Source organism: Nannospalax galili, unplaced genomic scaffold (assembly GCF_000622305.1).
Source record: "Nannospalax galili isolate Female #2095 unplaced genomic scaffold, S.galili_v1.0 scaffold589, whole genome shotgun sequence".
In the NCBI taxonomy this organism is placed as follows: domain Eukaryota; kingdom Metazoa; phylum Chordata; class Mammalia; order Rodentia; family Spalacidae; genus Nannospalax; species Nannospalax galili.
The window spans coordinates 2,219,667-2,227,896 of record NW_008360324.1 but is presented as its reverse complement, the minus strand read 5'-3'; the positions used below and the strand labels follow the sequence as shown (position 1 = coordinate 2,227,896).

At 47.9% G+C, this 8,230-nt stretch overlaps 1 protein-coding gene across 1 annotated transcript in view; it reads right to left on the bottom strand.

Moving 5' to 3' along the window:
* The window catches only part of Lpar5 (lysophosphatidic acid receptor 5), an 8,615-nt gene extending 6,026 nt beyond the window's left edge, over nucleotides 1-2,589 (bottom strand). Inside the window, exon 1 of the mRNA XM_008825404.3 lies at nucleotides 2,540-2,589. The gene's annotated coding sequence lies outside the window, so the exon portion shown is untranslated. The remainder of the gene's footprint in view (nucleotides 1-2,539) is intronic.
* Nucleotides 2,590-8,230: the final 5,641 nt, after the last annotated feature.

The following is an 8,230-nucleotide window of genomic DNA, read 5'->3' as shown; positions in this document are numbered from 1 at the left end:
TATATATATATATATACATCCAGCAGTCCTTTGAGGTAGGTGTTTATTGTTATAGGAAAGGAAACAGAAGCCCATTGGCTGGCCATTGAGAAGTAAAGGTGGGACTCAGACTTAGGACCGCCCTACTCCAAAGTCCAAGCCTGTGCTGAGCTGCTCCCAACAAGACTGAATAGGAGGGTATATGGATGGGTGCTGGCCAGAGCACCTGGTCTTTTATAATTGCCTATATGAGATGTATACCCATGGGTAACATTTCATTTCCTCATTTGTCCAATTGAAATGCATTTTAATAACCCACTTCCTTCTTAATCCTCTTAGAACATTGGTAGCACAAATTCATCTCTCTTTCACACGCACAAATATGCCTCTACAATTTTCTCCTAAGTACTCAAGCACTTAAGCAAGGTGCAGTGATGCATTCCTGTAGTCCCAGTTACTCAGGAGGCTGAGGCAGGAGCATGGCTTGAGCCCAACAGTGTGGACCAGCATAAGCCACAAAGGGAGCCCTGGTCTCAAAAGAATAAGAAAAAAAGCACTTAAGCACTTAGGTTGCTGCTTTCAACCCATTACCTGTTTTGTGTCTCTTTCCCCAACTAGATGGCAAGGTCCTGGGGTGAGGACTATACAGATATACTCCTCCATCTCTGTATTTGGTAGATCCTCTAGATCATTCTCTTTGGCTACTTGGAAGGAAATCTAGTTCCCATTCAACATGTTAGCCCACCTGTTGTAACCATGACCATCTAACCACTATGCTCCTGATTCTGGTCCATTTACAGTACTCATTCACAAGACACCAAGTCTCTTTTTTTGTGTGTTTGTTTTTGAGATAGGGCCTCACTATGTATCCCTGGCTGGCCTGGAACTTGCTATGCAGACCAAGCTGGCCTTGAACCCACAGAGATCTGCCTGCCTTGGCCTCCTGAGCACTGGTATTAAAGGTGTGCACTAGTCCAAAAAAACAAGCCAGGCATGGTGGCACACGCCTTTAATCTCAGCACTCGGGAGGCAGAGGCAGGCAGATCTCTGTGAGTTCAAGGCCAGCCTGGTCCACATAGTGAGTTCCAGAACAGCTGGGGCTACAGGGAGACCCTGTCTCAAAAAGACCAAAAAAAAAAGGTGTGCACTACCATGCCAAGTTTGAACTGACACCACGTCTCTAAACAAGCCTCTTTGGAAACTTCTTGCATTAAAATTTCAGTAGTGGTTTATAATTTCAGTAACACCTCATCATTATTTTTCTAAAATTTTATTTATTTACTTATTTGTGTGTATGAGTGTTTTGCCTGCATGTATTAAATGTACCATGTACATGTAATGCCCATGAAGGCCAGAAGAGGGTGTTGGATCCCCTGGAACTGGAGTTACAGATCCTTCCTGATATGTGGATGCTGGGAATTGAACCTGGGTCCTCAGCAAGAGCAGCCAGTGCGCTTAGTTGCTGAGCCATCTCTCCAGCCCCCCACATTATCATTCTTAACCATCACTTGCAGAATCAGTAACTCCTTGCAATTAGGAAGTACACTGTACATGCTGAGTGGGTGAAGGAGTGGATTCTTTCCCAAGAATTCCAAGTCTTTCTATTCAAAGAGTTATGTTTAAGCAGAGCAGACCAAAATGGATTCCTTGAGCCGCAGCTACTCAAAGGTGAATTGAAGAATCCTTTAGTAAAGGAAATAACGATGATCTCATAAGCCTATTCCAAAGAAGAAAAGTTCTTGGGTTTCTTTCCAGCAGAGAAAAAGCTCCCTCTTTCTGACAGAGCCCCACAGAAAGACCAAGCCACCAGACCCCTGCGTGCTCCTCACCCCGTTCCCCTGCTTCCCTGAGTCCTGGGCTTCTGTGTGGAACTATATGGGCACAATGCCAGGCCAGATGGCAAAGATGGGAAAAACTGCCAAAGAGAAGGCAAACAGGAAATGGAAGGAGGGATGTAGATGTGGGGGAGGGGCCGCACAGACCCTCTCTCCAGTCATGCCTTGAGGAAGAGATCAGGTTGTGAGGAGAGATGAAAAAAAAAAAAAAAATCAAACAGCAACTGCCTCCAAAAAGAAGGAACAGTGGGGTTTCATTTCACCAGCAGGGAGGAGGGCCATGGAGGCCCACATGGGCTCAGTAACATGGACAGTTGCTGATGTCACATGAGCATACCACAACACGTTTTCATGCACAGACACACAGAGGCATGCACACACTAGTATACAAATCAGTGCCTGTGCACACCCTGTAACATACAAGCAGAAACACATGGGCCAGAGGAACGATAGCTCAGCCACTGCCTTAAGGAAAATCTTTTACATATATGCACATAGAACCAGCCACCTTCATAAGCACATGCTCATGCAGATGCGTGCCAATAGACCTCAACACCCACAGGCATGGAGGGGCAAAGAAACCACCATGTATCTACAGAGAGACATCAGAGGCACGCACATTCCACCCCCACCCCCCATCCCTACCAATGCTCACGCTAGAGCAGCGTATGGGCTCAAGGTGTCTTTCGACTCCCATGTGCAAATCTGGGGCCCAAGTTCCTTACCTCCTCAGGACCTCTGGAACCTGTCCCACTGCCCTCTGAGCTGGGCTGGGTACTGCTTTCAGCTGAGATAAGCGAGAGGGGCAGGGCTATTTTCTGCCACAGGCAGGAAGTAAGAACCAGGAGTGAAATGGGCAGGAGGCTAGCTCATGATAGGTCCCCCACTCTTTTCCACATGCCCTGCCCTTGAGAGCCACCCACCCCAGCATGAGGCCAACATTTAGCTGCGGACAGGGGCTAGGACAGTAATACTTCTTCAATTTCCAGTTCGGCCCACCACTGTCTGTGCGCTTCTTGCTTGCCCCTCCCCTACACGCCCCAAATGCCCTGCTTTTTGCCTCTTCTTTTTTTGTTTTTGTTTTTTGAGACAGGGTCTCACTATGTAGTCCTGGCTGGCCTAGAACTATGTAGACCACGCTGGCCTTGAACTCACAGAGATCCACCTGTTTCTGCTTCCCAAATGCTGAGATTAAAGATATGCACCACCACCCCTTTTTGCCTCCTCATATTCCCAAATTCATATCTTTCTGCCTTCTCCACTAGACCAGAATTCAGATCTCCCCTTTCCCCCTATGATTAGTTCTGGGACAGCCCCAACCTTAATTTAAATTCTCTTTACCAGTCTCTCAACCTCAACACAGGACATATCGCTTTGTAAAATGTACAAACTGCAAGTTAGTTAGCTAACTTCCTCTGCTCATCTGTGTTCGGGTGATGTTGGGTGGGTAGGGTGGGTGCATCTTTGCCCCAGACATGCTTAGGTATAAGGATGCCTTCATTTCCATGTATTTAAGTTCCCCCAATAGTCCTCATCTGCGCTGAGAACTCTGTCTCAGACCCATGTGAAAAGCTCTGTCCCAGATTCAAATATACTTGTATGCACCTGGGATCCCAGCACTCAGGAGGCAGAAGGCAGGAGAATCACCACAAGTTCAAAGCCTGGTCTACACAGCAAGGTCCAGGCCAGACAAGAAACCCTGTCTCACTGAGAAAAAAAAATATCTGTTCCAGAGCTTCCTGGGGGCACAAATTGGTCCTGCCAATCAGTTTTTCCCGGAGAAGATGGGAAAGTCTGTGGTGTGAAGACGGAGACAGTCTAGGACCACCAGGATTAGAGAGGAGGCCTCCTTTGTTCCAGGAGCCAAAGATAGGTGTCCCTTAGGTACAGACCAGGATATCGGGTCTTATCACTGGGCTCCTCCCGTCTCCCTGTCCTTCCAATATCATCCTCAGCCTTATAGTCTTCCTCCCTGGGTATGATGATTTCCTTCCCGACATCTATCCATCCATCTTTTCCTTCTTCCCCCTCCTTCCCTTCCTTCCCTTACTCCTTCTTCCCTTCCTCCCTCCCGCTTTCCTTCTTTTCCCTACCCTTCCCTTCTGTCCTTTCTCCCTCCCTCTTTCTTTCCCTCCTTCCCTTCCTCCCTCCCTTCCTTTCCTTCTTTTCTCCCTCCACCTCCCTTACTTCCTCCCCCTTTTCTTCCTCTTCCTTCTTCCCTTCTTTTTCCTTCGTTCTTTTTTACTACCTCCCCCAGAGAGGGTCTCACTATATTTCTCTTCCTGACTTGAAATTCATGACAACTCTCCTGCCTCAAACTCCTGAGTGCTGGGAATATACTCATCCTTCCCAACACTTCTCTGGAAAAAGGTCAAAGGCAAAGGCAGCCTAGAGCTCAGGAATTAGTTTTCCTGATGCATGGATGACAGATTGCCACCTCACCCTCCACCCTATCTTCAAGAGCTGGAAAAGCAGGAAATAAAGTCCCAACCAAGAAAAGTCATTGCTATGGGCTCAGCTGGGTGCTGGTCTGTGCCCTGTGTACATCTTACCCATGCTTCAAGCTGGACAGGTCCTGCCTCTTCTGAATAATCTTCTGGAGCCTCCTAGGCTGGGTGACCTCACTCTGAACTTCTAGTGTACCACTGGCCTCAGAGGCCCACACCCTTTGTGTTTTTGTTTTTGATGCTGGGGTTGAACTCAGGGCCTGTGCTCACCGGCCAAGCACCCTACCTCTCAGCTACACCTCTAGCCCGCTTAGATCTCCCCTTTTCTTTTCTTTCTTTCTTTTTTTTTTTTTTTTTTTTTTGGTCTTTTTGAGACAGGGTCTCCCTGTAGCCCCAGCTGTCCTGGGACTCACTATATAGACCAGGCTGGCCTTGAACTCACAGAGATCCTCCTGCCTCTGCCTCCTGAGTGCTGGGAATAAAGGCGTGCGTCACCACGCCCAGCGCCCTTTTCTTTTTAAAAGGATATTTTATTTTATTTTATGTGTATGAGTGTATTGCCTGCATGTGTGTTAGTGTACCCATGTCGTGCAGTGCCTGAGACAGTCAGAAGGAGTAGGACCCCATGGAACTGGAACCATAGATGGTTGTTAGCTGCCATGTGAGTGCTGGGAACTGAACCTGGGTCCTCTGCAAGAGCAGTCAGTGCTCTTAACTGCTGAGCCAACTCTCCAACCCCAGATCTCCCCTTTTCTGTTGTCTCCTTCTTGCTTTTTTTAATGCCCCTGGACATAAAAGGTCTCTATGTCAGTGGAGCTGGGGTCTAGTGTCTCTGGGTGGTCAGGATGTGGGTGGTGTGATGCTCGCTTTCACGTTTCTTGCCTCCATTTCCCCCAGGGCTACACTTCAGCTTACCATAAGGGAAGAGTTCAGAGGGACAAGTTTGTGAAAGTCCCTTTCTTGTCACAGAGGCCCCCATACACATAGGCAGTAGGCAGGCAGCAGCCCACACTAGTAAGATAAAAGTCCCCAGATAGCCTTCCACAGGTTCCCACCTGTGCTCACTAACTGGTTTCCTCTCTTTCGTGCCACTCATGAGCCATAGTCTGTAGGTCAGACCCATGGGGACCTATAGCTCAGCTGGCCCAACATCCTTCTATTATAGATATGCTTTGCAGGTTGGAGCAATGCTTTCCTCAAGCCCCCATTAAAATACACCATGGAAGGCTGGGGGTGTAGCTCAGCATTCACAAACCCGTTTTCTACCTCCAGTGCTGCAAAAAGAAATAGAGCTGGGCATGGTGGCACACGTGTAGTTCCAGATACCAGGGAGGCTGAGGCACAGGATCACTTGAGGTTAGGAGCTCAAGACCAGCTTGGAAAACAGTGAGATTCCCCTCCCCAAGAGATGCAGGGAGCTGGGGATGGAGCTTAGTTAGTAGAGTGCTTGCCTTATATGCACAAAGCTCTGGGTTCACCTTCATTACTTGTATTAACCTGGTCCCAGCCAGAGGTAGAGCATCAGGAGTTCAAGGTCATCCTCAGCCACATGTTTTTTGTTTTTTAAACTTTCTGAGATAGGGTCTTGACTGAAAGTTCTAGGCTGACCTACAACTTTCGAACCTCCTTGCATCAGCTTCCTGAGTAGCTGGGATTATAGGCCTGTACTACTACCCAACTCTCAATCTTTTTTAAAAAGATTTATTATTTTATGTGTTTGTGTATGTGTGTATGTACACTTGTGTGCAAATGCCCAAAGAGGGTGTCTGATCTCCTGGAGCTGAAGTTACAGGCAGTTGTTAGCTACGACAAAATAGGTACTAGGAACTGAACTCGGGTCCTCTGGAAGAACAGCAAGTGCTCTTAACTGTTCACTCATCTCTCCAGCCCTTACACAGAGATTTTTGAGGCCAGCCTGGCCTATAAGGGACCTGTCTCAAAAAGGGAACACTTGGGATGTAGCTCAGTGTTAAAGCAAGTGCTTAGCTTATAGTGCATTCCATCTCTAGCACCAGATAACTAAATAAAATATACCTTGGTAACCTGGGAAAGATAGTACTAAGAACACATCCAGGTAAGCTATTATCAGACTTTAATCAGATCAGCTCAGTGTCTTCCAGGTCAGGACCTGGCCCTAGGGGATGAGTGGGTGTGAGGGGAACAGACCTCAGAGGGCCTTCCTTGGGAAGCTCAGGTTCAACATAAGAGGAAGGGGACTAAAGATTCAGAGGAGGACCCAAATGATGGCCCATAGTGGGACAGTGGGGTGTCAGACCTGTTGGCTGCCTCATCAGTCTCCCCCAGAGAAGATCTATCACGTGGGGCATCCCTCTTTGGCTTTCCACTCTATTCAGAAAGGTTTCCCAGGGCCCACCCTCATTCTCCATCCCCACCCATGTCCCCTACTTCTATGCCTTGGGACCCCTGGATGGTTCAACCCCACCTGTCACACCCCCATACCTGAGCTCCGTCGCTCTGCCGCTTCCCCAAACCTCCTTCCGCTGCCGCTCTGGGTTGGGCTGGGCTGGGCTGGGCTGGTAGGACCTGCTCTGGGTGGACCTGACACGCCCACCTCCTAGAGCTCAGCACATCCCTCCCAGCTCCTTACACTCACCCAACCTCACTGAGTCAAAAAGAAAAAGCACTGAACTCAGAAGCCTTCAGAAATGGGGCAGAGAAGCAAGGCTCAGCAGCTTTTGACAGTCTAGCTCTGACTCTTGCTGTCTAACTCCCCCAATCTATGGCTCTCACACTCTAACAGCTTCCGGGACTCTAAGCGTCACACGTACCCACTGATGCCTGATGACTAACTGCAGTTTGCTGTTCTCACCTGGCCCTCCCTGCCTGTCTCTCTTCCTCTCTTGGGTCAGCTAGGTGGCTTAGTCCATGTGGTTTAGTGGTTGTTCCTTCCCCTGCCGGTAGCCCATAGGCATGCCAACTGTCCTCCCTCCTTGCCTGCCTACCAGTACAAACCGAGTTCCTCCTCTTTGCTATCTCCCTCAGGCTGGGAGCTCCCAGAAGCAGGGAGCCTATGGTGGTCCTTGTCTGCTTCTTTAGGCTGAGCACAGCCCATCAATAAACATTAACAAGCAAAAAAAGGTGAAGTTTTTGGGTGGTAGTGGAAAGCGGTGTTGTGGTTAAGTGGGTTTGGCAAACACTAGGTGAAATGCATTTTTCTTCCGTGCAGCATTAAGATGGGCTGATCCTTGTGGTTGACAGTGGGTACATGAGGGTACATTACACTAATTTTTCTATTCCTTTGTGGAGATGGAATCTAGGGTCACATGTGCATTTTAAGCAAGTGCTCTACCACTGAGCCACATCCTAAGCATGTTTGAATTGTGCATGTTTGAATTTCTTTGGTTTTGGTTTTTTTGAGACAAGTTTCATTACATAGCTCTAGCTGGCTTCATACTCATAATGATCCTCCTGCTTCTGCTCTCTGACCTAAAAAAAAGACTTTAAAACTTGTATTCATATGCATATGTGCCTGAGTGTATGTGTGTGTACCACATGAGTACAGGAGTCTGGTGGCCAGAAGGCGGCCTTGGAGTCCCTGGAACTGAAGTTACAGGAGGTTGTGACTGCCAAATGAGTGTTAGGAACTGAACTAGGGTCCTCTGTAAGAGCAACAAGTGCTCTTAACTGCTAAGCCGTCTATCTCTTCAGGCCCTTGATTTAAAAAAAAAATTTTTGGAGGGGTGATTGTATTGATTGCCTGAATTATGTAAGTGCACCTGTGTCACGCAATACCCATGGAGGTCAGAAGAGGGCATTGGATCCCCTAGAACTAGAGTTACATGGATGGTTGTTAGCCACCATATAGGTATTGGGAACTGAACCTGGATCCTCTGCAAGAGCAGTCAGTGTGCTTAACTGCTGAGCCATCTCTCCAGACTCCAAGGCCCTTGATTTTTTTTTTTTTTTTTTTTTTTTTTTTTTTGAACAGGGCTCCCCTTGATCCCCAAC